This window comes from Aedes aegypti, chromosome 3 (assembly GCF_002204515.2).
Source record: "Aedes aegypti strain LVP_AGWG chromosome 3, AaegL5.0 Primary Assembly, whole genome shotgun sequence".
Lineage (NCBI taxonomy): Eukaryota > Metazoa > Arthropoda > Insecta > Diptera > Culicidae > Aedes > Aedes aegypti.
Window position 1 is genome coordinate 108,106,552 of NC_035109.1, and position 18,797 is coordinate 108,125,348.

General features: G+C 36.8%; 1 protein-coding gene and 1 long non-coding RNA gene across 2 annotated transcripts in view; both read left to right on the forward strand.

The window, feature by feature from the left end:
* The window catches only part of LOC5570160 (DNA-dependent protein kinase catalytic subunit), a 112,490-nt gene that overhangs the window by 47,306 nt on the left and 46,387 nt on the right, over window positions 1-18,797 (forward strand). The gene's annotated exons all lie outside the window — the stretch shown is intronic.
* LOC110677755 lies at window positions 3,215-12,327 on the forward strand. Its single transcript, XR_002501170.1, has 2 exons — window positions 3,215-7,283; window positions 7,432-12,327. It is a non-coding gene; the product is annotated as an uncharacterized LOC110677755 (long non-coding RNA).

Genomic DNA, 18,797 nt, shown 5'->3' on the forward strand with positions numbered 1-18,797 from the left:
TTAAATGGGACGATCAAAAACGTTTTTCAAAAGCTTACTTGATGGCAAGACGAAGTTTGCTGGGACCACCAGTATTCTAATAAATTTGATGAAAACCAAGACCAATATCTGACAATCCCGCTGAATAAATCATAAGTGAACTTTCTGCAGTAATCTATGGCCATAGAACCCGAACCTGCCTCATGAAAAAACATCATCAAAACTCTTCCGGAAGATAAGCCAGAGATGGTTAGGAATAACAACCAAAAACATTCAAGGAGTTTGTCAGAAACTCGTCCAGCAACAAGTACTAATTTTGTTAGAAATCATTTTTTATGTCTTATTCCAAAGGTAGGGAAGGAGTTGAGGGAAGCGTCACAAGCCTTGCAAAAATGACAAGGGGAGAGTTGGTCAAATATGTCAAAATTTCGCGTTAAATAATTTGTTGATAATCCAATTACTCAACAGAAAGTTTGAAAGAAGAGAAAATTTCTTATGTTTAATATTAGCAGCCTTTTCGCCGAAATTTATTTCCCTCGGTATAGTACGGAAGCATGACCAATGTTCAAAAGAAGGGTGTTTCTCTCAGTGCGAATCGTACTTTCGTGCTGTGCGTACGAATTCTCTCTGCTTTTGAAAGTTAGTTTTTTAAATTACCGAAAGCAATAGAACAGTACTTCTCAGTGCCAAAAACGTTACTTTTCAGTGCTAAAATAAAAAACGGTACTTTTCAGTGCTACTAAAATAGTCCTTTTCAGTACTATTTTTTCTACTATTGATCCCTTTACGATCCTTGTTTGGACCCGTGCCTACAATTTTTCGTTGGAGCCGTTAGCGAGAGCTAGCGGTGGTAATCGTTCTTGGACATCGTCTTAGGAAAAAAAAACCTCTTAGAAGGTCACTTCTTCATTCGTTTATTCACTAAACATGGTTGCAACTACTAACAAAAGGAGGGGTGAATCTCTGAATTCATAACATCCTTCCAAAAAAGTGAGGTTTAAAACTGTCACTAAACGTGGCAAGAATGGAAGAAAGGACGTTTCCCCTGTAATGGCAATTCGATGGCTTCTAAGAACGATGAGTCAAAACCAACATCATGTTTACTTGGCTATGTCGGGTGCAGTCCGAATATGTCTATCGTTTAAAGTTCTGTACCTAAAGATAAAGTTCAGGTAGCCTTCGTTGTCTGTGGGTTTAAGTTAGGATTTTGCCACGGTCGCCATATACTCACGACCAAAAATCAAGCACAGTAATACTGTTCGATATTAGTATTAGTTATCTGATTACTCATAACTGTAATCACTGTGATTTCTATTAACATAGTATTCTCCTTCGAAGATTGCAAAATGGAGAGGTGTCCACCCGTATTATCATCTTCTCACGGTATCGTGAGGCTTATTATGCAAACAAAGTCTTACAGTTTCAACTTCAACTTCAACTGATTTGCAGAATAACCTTCTATAACCGTAGCCTATGAAGTTTATTCGCACAGTTCGAAGTTAATTTTCCTATGAGCTATGTTCACGTTCTGTGGTATACGATGGATTGAAACCTACATTTTGATTGCGTGGATCCTTCAGGTGCAGTCACGGTCGCCATATACTATCAACCTAGAATCGGGAACAACAAATCTGCACGTTCCTAGGTATCTGATTTCCATTAACATAGTACTCTTCTTCAAAGATTGCAAGATGGGAAGCTGTCCTCCAGTTTTTACACACTTAAATCAGTTTACAGGAATCTGTGAATTACACCGTAATCTCAACAGCGGAAAAGTTCGGTGAAATAAATTAACGGACTACGGTAAATTTTTGCAGTTTTTGGTAAAATTTTGACGGAAATATTCTACCGAACTGTTCAGCAGTTACGGTTACGAGGAAATTTACGGATTCCGGTAATAGTAGTTTACGGAACAAGTTGCAGAATAATGATGTTTACAGCACGAGTCGTAAATTACGAGTGATAATTACGACGAGTGCTGTAAAAATCGAGGTCTGCAACGAGTTACGTACAATATTTTTTGCAATTTCGTAAAAGACCACTTGAGGATATCAAAAATTATATCGGAATGCATTCACCATAATTTTACAATTTCTGAAAAATAGTTGTGTTATGATTCATTACGCAACTCAAAACAGTTGCGTAATGAGAAAGCGTTGCGTAATGAATCATTACAGCACTGGTTTCAGTTCGGTAATGACTATTCCCGCACTGCATACTTCAGTGCAGGAAAGTAGGCCGTTTCATGACAGATTAGCGTGATGAAAAACAGCCTATTACGATGAGAAATTGCAAAAAATAATTTAAGTGTTCACCTATTTTTGTTGTAAAAAAACGAAAAGCTCAGTTTAACATCTTATATTTCCTGATTTGAAACTCATTTTACCTATACTAAGACAGACCCCATCCATTCTAGGGTAGCGAAATCTTCTGAACTCTTAAATGTAACATGCATTTTGCCTGAATATAGCCGTGTAATGTCTGTGATTCCAACAACTAGTTACATGAATAGCCAAATGTCTTCTGTTTGGCCCTGGACTAGATCGAGTAGCCTTCCAGGATTTAGTGATTGGTTTTATCTTCCAAACTTGTGAATTTATTTTTGTTAATTTATACTGGTTTTGGAACCCGATAGTGGTTGGGTGTTTGTCTAAAACTTTTCGCGAGTTTCAGCTGTTATATTTAAGACATTTAGACCACTTTGAGCAGCCTTGAGCGCAAATCCCAAGATTAGTCAAATCACTATTTTTTCTATTACCATGTTCTTCTGAAAAAAAAACTGCAATATGGAGAGATGTCAATCCGTTATTAGGTGAATTTGGGTTTATTATGCAAATAAGAAAGTGCAATTTCAACTATTGCCAATCGTTATGGCTGAAATGTTCAACTCGATTTGCACAATAAACTCAGCAAATATTTTTCTGTGCAATATGATTGTGTGCAAGGTTTTTAAAATGACAGGTTTTCTGATCTAAGCAGTCAGTGGGTGCGTGGTGTGGTTAGCTGCGGGGAAGGTGGAAGTGACAGCTGGCGAGTTGGCTAGCTGGCGGGTTTGTGTACACTGTATTTCACTCTACCGTTTCTATGGGGTTGTTAGGGAATGTTTACACCAACAGACATAAATACAGTGGAGTGAAAATTTTCTCCAGCATTGATGTTTTATTGCGAATCAAATTTTCGTCGTTAACACTTCAGTCGTCGCGCTGTTGTATTTTGTACAACAGTGGTGAAAAAACCCCGCTTATCGTACACGGCATCAGCGTGGTGGGTCTGACGGTGGCAAACCGCGCGACGACCGAAGGGTTAATGGAATTCCGGTGTTTTGAGTCGCTGAAAAAATGATCACAAACTTGAAAAGTTTATTAACAATTGCATGTAATGAATGTAAACGTGGAAATTTCGAATAGTTCTGCGGGGAAGAGCCACCCACCATCGACGGTCCACCGATGACAGAGAGGATGTACCACGGTGTTGCCATCTGATGGTGACGGTTGTATTCTTGTAACTTTAACTAGTAAGTTCATAGTAGTTCTACTGTCAATTACACAGTAAAGGAAATTCAGATACTTTACCGCGTATACCACAGAAAAAAATGTATACCTACTTTGTCACGTCATGTACCTGATATCCAAGCAACCAAAACAAACTCGCCAGCTGTCACTTGGCATTTCAAAATGGCGGAATTGGAAATCTGACACATTGGACTACCTCCCTTCTAGATACCTTGATTGTATGTTCTTTGTTCTACAAGAGATATGGGTCAATTTCTGTCACGGTCGTCATGTTTGAACGTGAGACATAGTGATGCGATATCTTTTCTAATGTCCATCAGAATCGGTTTCATCGGAAATAATTTAAAGATTTCAAAATTTTGCTCTATTTGACTGGCAAATTAAGCTCTTTTTGCTAATCTCTCGTCTTCTAGCGGAGTGTTCGGAATTAGGCGTGAATCTAAGGCTCATAATCTCGGTAGTTTGTAATATCAATTGCCTGTATGGATCTGTCGAGTATAGTCACGGTTGCCATATGCTCAAATCCAACAATTTGCAAAATCACTGTATTTTCTATTACCAAATTATTTTCAGGAAAACCATGTTGAAAAGAGAGATTCAGGTACAGTGGATGCCTGACCGTCCAACCAATTTGATTGGAAACCAATACTGTGGAAATCTCCACCAGATGTACTGGTTTACCAACTGCCCTTCTAGGCAACCCAAGGTGGACTTATTCTGCCAATTGGAAAATGAATGAAACAAGTATTGTGGAAATCTCCACCAGGAAACACTTGTTTCAGGAACCTTTATTAGAGAAGAGAGTTCTTTCTTAAATAGAATAAACTCTCATTAAAAATCAATGAGTAAATTTATTACCTTACGCTGGCATGATACAAGCGATAATGAAAAAGAAAAATAAAAACTTGGCCGTAACTGCACTCGAACTACCTTCTACTCGGCCAAATATCGCCACGTGCTTTTTGTGCGCACTCTAAAAAATGTTCTCTGAAATTATGAAATTTATAATTCAACAAACCAAAACTGCTATATGGAGAGATGTCAATCCGTCATTCGGTGAGTTTGGGTTTATTACGCAAATCATAAGGTACAATTTCATCTATTGCCGATTGTTATGGCCGAAATGTTCAACTCAATTTGCACAATAAACCCAGCAAATATTTTTCTGTGCAATTTGTTTGTGTTTTCTCTGTTCCTTGGTTCTACAAGAAATATGGGTCAATTTCTGTCACGGTCGTCATGTTTGAACGTGAGACATCGTGAGGCGATATCTTTTCTAATGTCCATCAGAATCGGTTTCATCGGAAATAGGTTTATCGGTTTCAAAATTTTGCTCTATTTGAATGGCAAATTAAGCTATTTTTGCTAGACTTTCGTCGTCTAGCGGACTGTTCGGTATAAGGCATGAATCTCAGACTCATAATCTCGGTGGTTTGTAATATAAATTGCTTTTATGGATCTGTCGAGTATAGTCACGGTCACCATATGCTCAAATCCAAAAATTTGCAAAATCACTGTATTTTCTATTACCATGTTCTTCTGAAAACAGAACTGCCATATGGAGAGATGTCCATCCGTCATTCAGGAATTTGGGTTTATTATGCAAATCAGAAGGTACAATTTCAACTATTGTCGATCGTTATGGCCGAAATGTTCAACTCGATTTGCACAATACAACCAGCAAATATATTTCTGTGCAATCTGATTGTGCGTTCTCTGTTCCTTGGTCATACAATAGATATGGGTCTATTTCTTTCGCGGTCGTCATAATTGAACGTGAGACATAGTGAGGTGATATCTTTTCTATTGCCCATCAGAATCAGTTTCGTCGAAAAAGTTGTATCGGTTTAAAAATTTTGCTCTATTTGATTGTCAACTTTTGCTTGTTGTGCTATTTTGCTGATACAATCATACATAATTCGACTTCTAGCGGACTGTTCGGAATTCGGCGTGAATCTAAGACTCATAATCTCGGTGATTTGTAATATCAATTGCCTTTATGGATTTGTCGAGTATAGTCACGGTTGCCATATGCTCAAATCCAAGAATTACCAAAATCTCTGTATTTTCTATTACCATGTTCTTCTGAAAACAGAACTGCCATATGGAGAGATGTCCATCCGTCATTCGTTGAATTTGGGTTTATTATGCATATCAGAAGGTACAATTTCAACTATTGCCGATCGTTATGGCCGAAATTTTCTACTCGATTTGTATAATAAACCCAGCAAATATTTTTCTGTGAACGTGACGTGACGTGAAAGAAGCTTTATCGGCTTCAAAATTATACCATTCAAAATAAAACCATGTATTATTGGTCTTCTAGCGGACGGTTCGGAATTAGGCGTGAATCTAAGACTCATGATCTGGGTGGTTTGACATATCAATTGCCTGTATGGTTCTGTCGAGTATGGTCATGGTCGCCTTATGCTCAAATCCAAGAATTTGCAAAGTCACTGTATTTTCTATTACCATGTTCTTCTAAAAACAAAACTGCCATATGGATAGATGTCAATCCTTCATTCGGTAAATTTGGGTTTATTATGCAAATCAGTAGGTACAATTTCAACTATTGCCGATCGTTATGGCCGAAATGTTCTACTCGATTTGCATAATAAACCCAGCAAATATTTTTCTGTGCAATTTGATTCTGTGTTCCCTGTCCCTTGGTTCTACAAGAGATATGGGTCAACTTCTGAACGTAAGACGTGAAAAAAGTTTTATCGGTTTCAAAATTATACCATTCAAAATAAAACCATGTATTACTCGTCTTCTAGCGGACTGTTCGGAATTAGGCGTGAATCTAAGACTCATAGTCTCGGTGGTTTGTGATATCAATTGCCTGTATGGATCTATCGTCGAGTATAGTCACGGTCGCCATATGCTCAAATCCAAGAGAATTAGCGAAATCACTGTATTTTCTATTACCAGTTTTTTTCTGTTAAAAAAAAACTGCCATATGGAGAGATGTTCATCCTTTTTCGGTTACATGGGGTTTATTATGCAAATCAGATGGTACAACTTTAACTATTGCCACTCGTTATGGCCGAAATGTTCTGCATGATTTGCGTAATAAACATCCCAATAATCGTAGTCGTTTCAGCAAATCTCGGTGATTTGTAATATCAATTGCCTTTATGGATTTGTCGAGTATAGTCACGGTTGCCATATGCTCAAATCCAAGAATTACCAAAATCTTTGTATTTTCTATTACCATGTTCTTCTGAAAACAGAACTGCCATATGGAGAGATGTCCATCCGTCATTCGGTGAATTTGGGTTTATTATGCAAATCAGAAGGTGCAATTTCAACTATTGCCAATCGTTATGGCCGAAATGTTCTACTCGATTTGTATAATAAACCCAGCAAATATTTTTCTGTGCGTACTCTGTTCATTGGTTCTACAGGAGATATGGGTCAATTTGTTTCATGGTCGTTTTTATGTCAAAACTTGTTTCCGGCATTTTGAAGAAGAAAATTTTTAGTTTATTGGTCAGAATGGTTGAAGTTTCGTAATGCAGTTGTCTTGATAACTTAATAATATGGTTTAACTCCCTATTTTCGAGCAATGTTGTTTCATCTATTTTTTGTTCTATTTGCGAATGCAATCCATTGATTTCTTCTAATTGCCTGACCAATGTTTCTTTTGTGTTTTTATTGTAAATGGATTTCTTAACGTTATTGGCCAAAAGTTGTAACTTTCTGAATGCATCAGTTATACTTAAATTACTCATTTATTGTTACACTTGAAATTTTACTTGCCATTCTGTGTGGCATACCAGTAGTAATTTCGTTTTCACTCGTTGAAATCTCCTTCTAGGGTGTTCAGATTACTGCACTACCTGGATGATTACCTTTCTGCATTCGATGGATGAGGCTGTTGATACCATGTCCTACCGGGGCAATCGTTGCTATTAGCGTAGACACAATCACATACGAGGGTTTCACTTTTGTCCGTCATCTCGTTCCGCACGACACAAATTTTCTATTGGCGCTTTATTGTGCACTTCTTTTTTTTTTCACGGTTCATTTCAGTGGAATACGTGGATTCCAGATAGCTCTTCTTGGATGAAAGCACACACGAAGTATACAGTTAGTGCTAATAATGCAAGGCTTGTAATGAAAATCGCATTTGTTTCACGCATTTTGCTAATGCGGGCGGTGATGCCAGTCCCAATGTTCACAGTTTCACGCGCACCTTTTTGTTTTTCGTTTTGTTCCGCGGGTCTCGTTCAAATTACATGCGGCACTATATCTGGTTTACTGCTATCCACCGCTGTGCGCATTCGTTCGTACTTTGTCACTACCTTGTACAATTTGTAAATAAACAGCGCTCCAATCACAGCTATGTATGCCAACACTGTCAGTGCGTTTGCGATTTGAATAGAGTTTTTAGCTGACTCGCCGGCGTGCTGAGCTAGTTTATTATTTGCATTAAGAATATTAATGACATGACTGTCGTCCACTATGGGCTTTTCCTTTGAATCACTAGAACCCATTTTTCGTTTCGTTGCTCGCACTTTTGATTTATCACTTTAGGTACGATCACTTATTTTGGACTAACCATGGATAACCATGTATTATTCGTCTTCTAGTGGATTGTTCGGAATTAGGCGTGAATCTAAGACTCATAATCTGGGTGGTTTGACATATCAATTGCTTATATGGATTTGTCGAGTATAGTCACGGTTGCCATATGCTCAAATCCAAGAATTACCAAAATCACTGTATTTTCTATTACCATGTTCTTCTGAAAACAGAACTGCCATATGGAGAGATGTCCATCCGTCATTCGGTGAATTTGGGTTTATTATGCAAATCAGAAGGTGCAATTTCAACTATTGCCAATCGTTATGGCCGAAATTTTCTACTCGATTTGTATAATAAACCCAGCAAATATTTTTCTGTGAACGTGACGTGACGTGAAAGAAGCTTTATCGGTTTCAAAATTATACCATTCAAAATAAAACCATGTATTATTCGTCTTCTAGTGGATTGTTCGGAATTAGGCGTGAATCTAAGACTCATAATCTCGGTGATTTGTAATATCAATTGCCTTTATGGATTTGTCGAGTATAGTCACGGTTGCCATATGCTCAAATCCAAGAATTACCAAAATCTCTGTATTTTCTATTACCATGTTCTTCTGAAAACAGAACTGCCATATGGAGAGATGTCCATCCGTCATTTGGTGAATTTGGGTTTATTATGCAAATCAGAAGGTGCAATTTCAACTATTGCCAATCGTTATGGCCGAAATGTTCTACTCGATTTGTATAATAAACCCAGCAAATATTTTTCTGTGCGTACTCTGTTCCTTGGTTCTACAGGAGATATGAGTCAATTTGTTTCACGGTCGTCATGTTTTAACGTAAGACATAATGAGGCGATACCTTTTCTAATGTCCATCAGAAGAGCATTTTTCGAGGCTTCGACATAACGGATTTTCCATCCGGCAATACCAAATGAATTGTTCCAAGTTTAATGGGCTTTCATTGCATATATTTTCTATTTGTGTAATAAGCCTCACGGGAATCCTCACGTAATTCTGTACCCAGTCACGGTCGCCATATGTCAATCGCTGCAATTTCTCAATATTTTCTATTTCCTATTCGTTCCTAAGTTAAGATGTACTCGGACAGTCAATAGACGCAGAAATACATAGGCTCCAAGTTCAGGGAGTGCGAGCTTGTTATCAAAATGATTTGAATGATTTTGAGATGTTTTGTCTGTTTAGTCGTTTAGTGTTTGTTTTTGCGTTCAATTCTTGTGATTTTTTGTTTGTTTTAGTATTGTTGTATTGTAATTGTCTTTAAAGGATCGTCCCTATAATCTTCATTGATGTTTGATGATTTCTTGTGATATCTCGCCCCAAACCAAAACAATATAAAATTTTCTTACAAAATTCAAAATAATTGGACCCCTTAACATATGGCAGTATAAATTGTATTTCTATTAAAGACCTAACGATTATATATATGCAAGAAAAAAAACCCTAAGATAAATTACGATTCAAATATCGCCATCAAATTTTATCCGTGTCTTGAAATCAAATTCTAGTTCTGTTCTTTACGCAATCTTTCAACGTGCAAATCAACAGTTCGTTGATTTATTCAAATTGGTGCTTTTGAAATCGCGAGTTGGGGCACTACCCAACCATGAATCATCCATCTTTTGATGATCCTAGTATTGATTAAGTCGACAAAACATGCTGCCATCTAAAAGTATCACTTCGCTTAGTAAATTCAAAGATAAGAAAATGATAAAGAATCAAATATTTGGATGTTACTGTACATTGAACACTAATTTTGCAAGTATGTATTAAATTTGTATAGGACTAATTTCAGGGTTGTAAACCATGATACAATAGTTAACCAATGGTATAAATACCGGTGGCCAATCGATCCAGTTTTCTTCATAAAAAAATATTTGGCTCTTCAGATTTATACTCTTGAAAAATTGTGGTTTAGGTTCACCTTTTACTTGAGATCCTTAACAATTATTATAGTTTAGTGTAGGTTCAACTTTTGGATTTTTATCAGGAAATAAATATATTCTGTCAGCTGCACAACTAGTACGAATTGTTGTTTGTTAAAACTGATTCAATGATAAACATTGACCTCCAACCACAATGAATCATTAATGTAACTAGGGTTGTTCTTTGCCATCAAAATAATTGTTTTAGATACCACTTTACTAGTTTATAGGTAGAATAAATAATGATTACTATTAATATACTTTTCCAATTATTATAAATATAACACTTTAGGCCCTGTTTTCATGTACAACATAAAAACAATTATATCTAGTATAAATTGAAAAAAAGCTGAAAGTAATTGTTAGTCAATTCCAATGAGTTTGTCAAAGTATTTTTTTACTACAGAAAAATAGACGTAACACTTACCTATAAACAGTATACGATAGAAACGATCGTACAATCAACATATTTTTCTCTCTAGTATCTAAGTTAATTAGTATCCTTCGCCAAAAAAGTATACTACAGAAAGTAAGTTAATCTTCTTGAATGTTTTTCTGTGATTTTACGTTGAATAACATTAAGTTAGAATGGAGAAATATGCAAAATTTGCAAACAACGCTTAATAAGATCGAAGAAACCAAGCAACAATTAACTGTTTACTACATCGGATAATAATGTATACATAGATTAATCAACAAAAACCGTTTTCATTCTAAATGTATGATTTTAAACAGACAAGTTTGATGAAAAATATCAGGTTTGTGGATTTTTTTGGCGATAAAGCGTTCACGTTTAACTTGAGTTCGAGTATTCGTTTCGAAAAAAATACCGTTTTTAGATAATCTTTTCCCATAGTGGATGTCAAAATTGGAACAGCGGCGAACCGTCATTTCCATACAAATCCGCGTTCCAATCGAGCATGAGATCTGTCAAAACTGGAACAGGCACTCTACCCTTTCATATTGCCAGAAATTTATTCTAAAAATCATAGTTCGAATATTATGTAACAAAACAGCTGAGTGCACTAGAACAGTCCAGCTTATTATTTTTGCATTAATTATATGACGATATGGTTATACAATAATTGTTATAAAATGGTCAATTTATGTTTCCAAAATAATATAAAAATATAAATGGCATTAGTTTTAATCAATGATGCTGTGCTGAGTAACATCCCCGCAACTTCTCACATCTCTACAAGGAAGCAGTACTCTCGAAGAAGAACAGCGAAGTGAAGCAGAAGGAGCTTGGCGAGAAATCAAGTTACAGTGACCATGCAGAAACTTGTTACGGTGGAAGATTAGTAATGAGCCTAACCTTCGTGTCACATTATATGACTACGATCATGGAGATCATAAACTACAGCAACATTCAATTTGGACAAATCGACGAGATATCAGAAATCAACGCCACATTCAGAAAGCCCAGTCAGATAATTCGGGAAAGCAGGGATTGCAGAAATCGTTGTCATTCGATATCGAAGAAGGATCAAATCAGGTGGATAAACAGAACCCTTTACCTTTGAGCATCGATTAATCAAAATGGTCACTATGGATAGCACCACTTTGGGCTTGTATGTTTTACAGAAAACAGTTATACTTACAGTTACAACATTGTTGCAACCCATGCACGGTAGCGCTGCTTGTTGGTTGCGGTGAGTGCCAAATGAGTTTCTTACAAAGATTCATAGTCCTGCCAGTCCAAAAAGACCACAGAGAGCGAAAACCTGAACAGAGTTGTAAAAAATTCCTGAAACAGGATTAAAAGACTTCTCCCACGTAAGGGGCCTGAGAGAATAATGGAAGCTAGAAAATAGCTCAAGTTCATCTGGCGAAGATGAATATGCACTCACTCAAATAGGTAACTTATTTGAATATGTCGTCATCATGAAATTTAACATACTTGGCATATGACTGAACATAGGCGCCAGTACCGTACTTCCGCTTATCAACGTATGATGCTACTGCTCACTTGTCCAATACGGTGATTGTACAATAGTGCGAATGGAAAAGATAACAATTCCTTATCGATGTCCTTACAATACTTACGGCTGCTTTGTCCTTACGCTGCTTTCAGGCTGCTGAAGCCTTAATTTGCCAGGAACTGATTCATCCTAATTATAAGCTCGTTATGCCAAACCACGGAGGAAAACCTGCAAAGGTCATCTGCACACGTTTCTGTAGTTCAAATTTGCCAAATAAAACTGAATTATTCGATTTCTGGCGCCGTTACGCATCTGCTCCGATTGCTACTCCCGATCCTGATCCCTTCAACCGTTCCGGGCGACATCGTGTTTCTCTTTTGGATTTTGAGAAGCTAAATTAGTTCAATAAATATATTTTGCGCAAGTTTGTTGTACATGTTTTCTTTTTATTGTGTTTGGCTCTGTGGTGACAAAACCTTTACAGTAGACTTTCGATTAGTGCATGTTCGTAAATTCACCTATACGGAACTTATAAAATAGAATTGTTCACTAAGTCAATACATGGCTAACCAAAGACAATTAAATACAAATATGGACAGGCTATCTAATTAGGGACCGTCCATAAATGACGTAGCATTTTTTCACTGATTTTTTATACCCCCCTCCCCCCTCGTAGCATTTAGTCACAAATGCTGATACCCCCCCTTGGAAAATACGTAGCATATCAAGCACCCCCCCCCCCCTTAATTTTTTTTTGTTTTCCACAACAATTGAGCTAAAACGAAACATTAAAATCCAGAAATTAAAAACAAAGTTTTATTTTATAGTTAACTGACAAACAACAGTTTGGAATACTGTAGCGCTCAAAAAACATTTGGGAAACAGTTTTAACTAACTTATTTCTTTGTTGATGTTACAGAATGTTGTTTCCCAGTTTATATTTATTTTGTTACATTTAGGTTAAATTTAAATTGTAGTACTTTTACTATGGGTAAAACCTAAAAGAAGTTTACAGCTAAATATGTACAAAAGAAAATTCTTGTTTGGAGTGATGAAACGAACAGCAATAAGTTAGTTTTTTAAATTATTCGTGGTTAAGGAACAGATTTCAGTGAATATGAATATATGATATATATATATATGAAATATATAATATATATAATATATATAATATATATATATATATATATATATATATATATATATATATATATATATATATATATATATATATATATATATATATATATATATATATATATATATATATATATATATATATATATATATATATATATAGATATATATATATATATATATATATATATATATATATATATATATATATATATATATATATATATATATATATATAAAAATACATAATATGAAATCAACAATCAACAAAATACCTCAATTTAGAATGGTTCTCCGTCATTATTTTCTTAATTCAAATCCATTCAGCAAATAGTGGCCAGATAGAGAAAAAATAAAAATTGTAATATTTGGAATGTTTCAAAAATAAGCAATTTCAGGGCTGTTCCATCAAGACTGTGTAGAGATATCATGCAACATTGAACGCACTGAATAAATATCTTGTTTTACTAAAATAACGTTAACATTCATCTAAATGAGCATATTATGAAATAATATATTTGAGGAAATAAATTTCTAACAGAAAATTATTATTAAACTTAAACGGTTGATTGTATATCTTGTTAACAAATGGAAAAATAATACTTTTAAAGTCGATAACGCATTGATTTTTACTTAACTTGTTGAGCTTTTAATTTAATTATTCATAAATAAATAGTTTGGACACGAATATAATATAAAATTCACATAACTATTTAAACCTTCATAAAATCTGTTTAGTTGTCAGGAATAAAATGATTAAGGGATTAATGATTCGGAGCTGAATCATTTTTTTATAACTTAAGTTTAATAGTCCAGCCAAAGAAGTTTGATAACAACTGTTTTACATTTTTTTCCAGCGCCACTTTTTTTACCGAAATTATTTAAAATGCTACGTCCACAAGCTGGGACCCCTCCCTCCCCCTCGTCACACATCGTCACAAATTCGTGAAGACCCCCCTCCCCCCTAAAATGCTACGTCATTTATGGACGACCCCTTAGGCGGCGGAGGCGTTACTTTGACAACCATTCTCCATACAGTCTTCTGATTGGTTCATCGGTGTTCGGTTTGGATTAATTAGACAAGCAAAATAGGACTAACCATCGCGTCGTTCTATTCTATTGAGTGAGGGAAAGTATTTGGAGTGAGAGCGAAGCATGTTAAAGAGATTGTGGTGAGACTAAGTCAATCTGAACGTGAGAGTAAATAATTGAATATTGATTAGGGCGTCACTGGGTATGTCGTTGCTCGCTTATATGTGAGAGCTAGAACGGAAAGTAAAATAATTGCAGTGTAATATCAATCGCGATGACGTTGTGGGTTGACTCGAGTGGTGTCGAAAGAAATAGAATGCATGTTCATAGCACTGCTGTGGGAAGTGGTTTGGATGATGAGAAATAAATTATGCACTCTTTGGGTAGGTATGTTTGTACTTGAAGGGTTTCGAAATATTACCATGAAGGTTTGGAAATCGTCGTATGTCATCTAAGTCAAGTGTGTCATGTAGAATCTGGAGTAATTCAAAAGCAACGTGTCAGTTGCGTATAGCACACGCTCGCTGAGGTCATAAGTTTGAGAAAAGCAGTTCGATAAATGCAATATTGTTTCGATTAATGAACTTACAGTTATATATCAGAATATATGAAGAAAATAAGAATAAATCTACGAGCGATTTTACAGCATGCATAAAAATTGTGCAAAATTATATGTTGGTCCAGAGAGTCCAATTTTGTGTTAGTCGTGAACAATTATGTGTCTGTTTGTTTAAGCATGTTCATTTGTTCTGCGCTAAATAAGAAAATTTAAAACCTTATTATCAAATGTTCAGTCATCGCCCAAACAAAGTGCCAGCGTGCTAGTAATCACGCAAATTGGTGAACATCGTGAGTCAAAACAGGATTTTCTTTCCTTGAAATATATATATATATATATACTTCATAATCAACATATAGGGTCGGTGTTCCCTTAGTGGACAGTCGCCTATAGTCGCACTAGTGACTTTTCACAGCCGTTTTGCTATAAATCTTTTCAAATCATTTTTTGACATGAAGGTCAGGACCTATTTATCTAAGTACCATTGATTTACATCTTGATTTGGCTCAAAAAATGATCGAAAAAAATATTTTTGCTTAAAATTTGAGCTCCCTTGCGCCTATAGTAAACCTATTGTTCCTATAGTAGCACTACTGAGAGAAACTTTTTTTTATTATACGAAATAATTGATGAATTAATAACTTTTTTTACATCAAACGAAAGCTTAAGATCCACACTTTGTAGGAAAAATATAAAAGTTTTGTAAAAATACGGTTTTGATAAGTATTTTGCCGACGCCGTGATGCTAGTGCTACTATAGGAACAGAAATTAGAAATAGTGCTACTATAGGCACAAGTGTTCCTATAGTGGCACACGCGATAATAAATACAAACATTTGAGTTTTCGTAGATTTTATATTTTTCCCACAAAACCAAGATAAAAAGCTATCAGATGATGTAAAAATAATGACGCTAGCATTATTTTTTGATTTTATACGAATTTTTGTTCTTAGCTATGCGGCTATTGGTACATCGACCCTAATCTTTGTGATACATAACCAAAAAGTTTATTTTGTGATGGAGTTGATAGTCTAATGACTATTGCTTCTGTTTCACAAGCAGGAGGTCGTGGGTTCATATTCAGGCTCGTCCCTTTTTAATATTTTCAACGTTTATCCTAATAGCTCTCTTTCATTATCTCTCGAAGATTTATGATAAAATCCCTGCTCTCCCCCAATGGACATATGGACATGTCCGGCCCGTTTATTAATCTAGAAATACATGGATAAGTGTGATTGCACATTGAAGATGGTAAGAAAGCTAAAGCCCAAGCTTAATCTTCTTCTTCTTCTGTCGGGTGTCGGATCACTGCGTCCATTTTTTAGGACAATTGTGATATACCCTATTACTCTATGTACACAGAGGCGTCGCGTCCACATGTGCAACATGTGCACTGCACAGGTGGCAAATCGTTCATCATAACAACCTACAATTTCTACTATTATTGAAGTACGGTTCTTCAATTCTCTCAATAAAATTTAGCCTATTTCAATTATCTTTATCATTGATCATCGCAATTTACACCTTTCAAAATATTTGTTGTTATATTTTTGGTATTCAAATTAAATGCAAAAGCTGTTTGGTGCGGCGCGAGATCTGTGCCCTAATTTTCCCTACGCGCTCAGTGCGATGCATGCTACGCAACACTTTGTTCCACGCTACACGTTGCTGCTGTGACGATGAAACCCAACGTGTGCACTCTCATCGGGAGACGCGTTGCCTTTCGTCGTACACACAATTCTGTATATGTGGTAGAATGTTTTTTGCACTACAAATGCCAGTGTGTAAGTAGCCAAAGCGTCGACTCTGGCCGGTGCACAGTCTTGCCACATCAATCTGTGCGAGCGTGCGGTGGGAAGACAAGAGACAAATCAATCCACGAGAGAGATCCATTTTGCTTGCTCTCTTTTTTCCTTCGCTCTTTCAACATCACCACGCTTGTGGTGTGGAGTACTGGCGTGATTTTTTAGACGGCTGACGGTAAGAAGTTTCTGTAAGTTTGAGACCCAGGGCCCGCGCGTATTTTTGTACAATACTGGTTAAGAACCTCGCTTCCAGCATACAGTATTAGCGCGGTGGTACTTGTGATGGTCAATCGGAAGACAATCAGAAAATGAATTCAAAAGCGGTCGTGCCCTCCGTACCGTTGGGGTTGAAACTGTGGTTCAGAACAGGTTGCGTCAGTTCCAACCTAGGTTAAAAAACGAATTCAACATAAATTAGAAGTGCACAGGTTGATAATAAGGCCACGCGACGCCTCTGAGTACACAATGTTTTGACTGAACTTTGAACCATCTGCCATTGATGAGCAGAAGTCCTAGGTTGCAGTGTTGTAGTTCCCCCAATCTGGCGTGATCAGCCTAATAAAGCTAACCACCTCCTTGGGGGATGCGTTCCAAATATCAGCTGGCTGTAAGTAGTGCTTGGGTACGTCAGTTAATCATCAATATTAACCTCCTTTTCCCGAGCAGCCTAGATAGCCGCGTAGTGTCGGTAGCGGTTGTTTCAACTGGCTAAGAATCAACACTACAGACTGCCTGTTCCGGTGGTAAAAGTCCACCTCACAGGTGACCCCAAATATATGGTGTGATGCGTACCGTGCCTAAGAATGAATGGTTAGGGGGGTCTAAATAAAACCTAGCCGCAAACGAAGCCTGTGGGGTACCAGGGCGCCCTCCACAGTATTGAGTTCTTCCTGTGCTACCCGGAGCAATGGTGCAGATGACCTTGTATTTCTCCTAGATAATCGGCTGCCCTTCTTTAGTCTCTATCCTGAGGCTTAATAAGGGTGGGATTATGAATATGTTGACATTTAAATTAAATTATCAACTATATGGATTCGCATTATGCGTTTTACACAGTGTATTCTGTGCTTTCTCACCTTTGGCACTTTAAATAGATACCGATCTGGTTTTTTCGTTGCTGGTCTTTTTCATGCTGAGATTTCAAAAAGCTTAATCCTGCCAATCTTCAGCATAAAAGAACAGCAACGATCAATATTTGCAGACTCATGCAAAATGGTGCAGCCCAAGTGGCGCTAGTTCAAGAACCCTACTTTCGTAGAGGTAACCTTGTGGACCCAGTTTTTGCTACTTTCAGCAAACTTGAAATGGCAAAATCGCGCGCCATGCATCGCGCATCCGTGCTCGTTAATAAAACAATCGTTGCTACACTTATTTCTGAGTTAACTACCAGAGATGCATGTGCTGTCACAATCGATGTTTCTGTTGGTGACCTCACCAGGAAATACGTCTATTGTTCGGTATATTTACCACATGATGAACCATCCCCAACGGATGACTTCAAACGAGTTGTCGTACACTGCGTAACAAAAGGCCTTCCGCTGATTGTGGGCAGTGATGCCAATGCTCATCACATTATCTGGGGCAGCTCATATATCAATTTGAGAGGCTCCAGTCTGATGGAATACTTAAGTAGTACAGACCTTGGATTACTTAACATAGGCAATCGCCCAACCTTCATGGTTTCTAATAGAGAAGAAGTGTTAGACATAACGCTCTGCTCGAATAGAATCAGTCACGAGTTGACGAATTGGCATGTATCAGATGAGGAATCATTATCTGATCATCGCTACTTCTTCTTTGAACATTTAAATGTAACTGCGCAGACTTTGCGTTTTAGGAATCCCCGGTCAACAAACTGGGAACTCTATATTGAATTGGTTGCGACCAAATTTCATGGATATTCTCCGTCCATTGAAAATCCAAGTGATCTGGATGCTGCCGTTGATACTACAACAGGCCTGCCCAACCTTTTTGAACCGCGGGCCAAATCGCAGAAAAAAAATTGTATGGCGGGCCAAATTTTTGGATGCTCAAATATATGCATGAAGTCTGACAAAACCAAACCTTCAAAAGCACAAATCTAGAGAACTAGATAATCGTTCGCGCTGAAAATTTGATCGACTGGTCATCACCAGCGCATGACCATTCGACCAAATTTTCAGCTCAAATTGTTGTTTAGTTCCCTTTACTTGTGCTGCTGAAAATTCGAGGTTTGGCTTCGATGTATTCTTATCTTTAGTTCAGAAATTATTTATCACTTGTCATGTTCCCATAAAATAGACGCAGTTTTAGCAAAAAAAAAGTCTATGGTGAGGATCTCAAAAATAAATCTTAAAAGTGTGGCAAAAGCCAATTCACGAAGTTCAAGAAA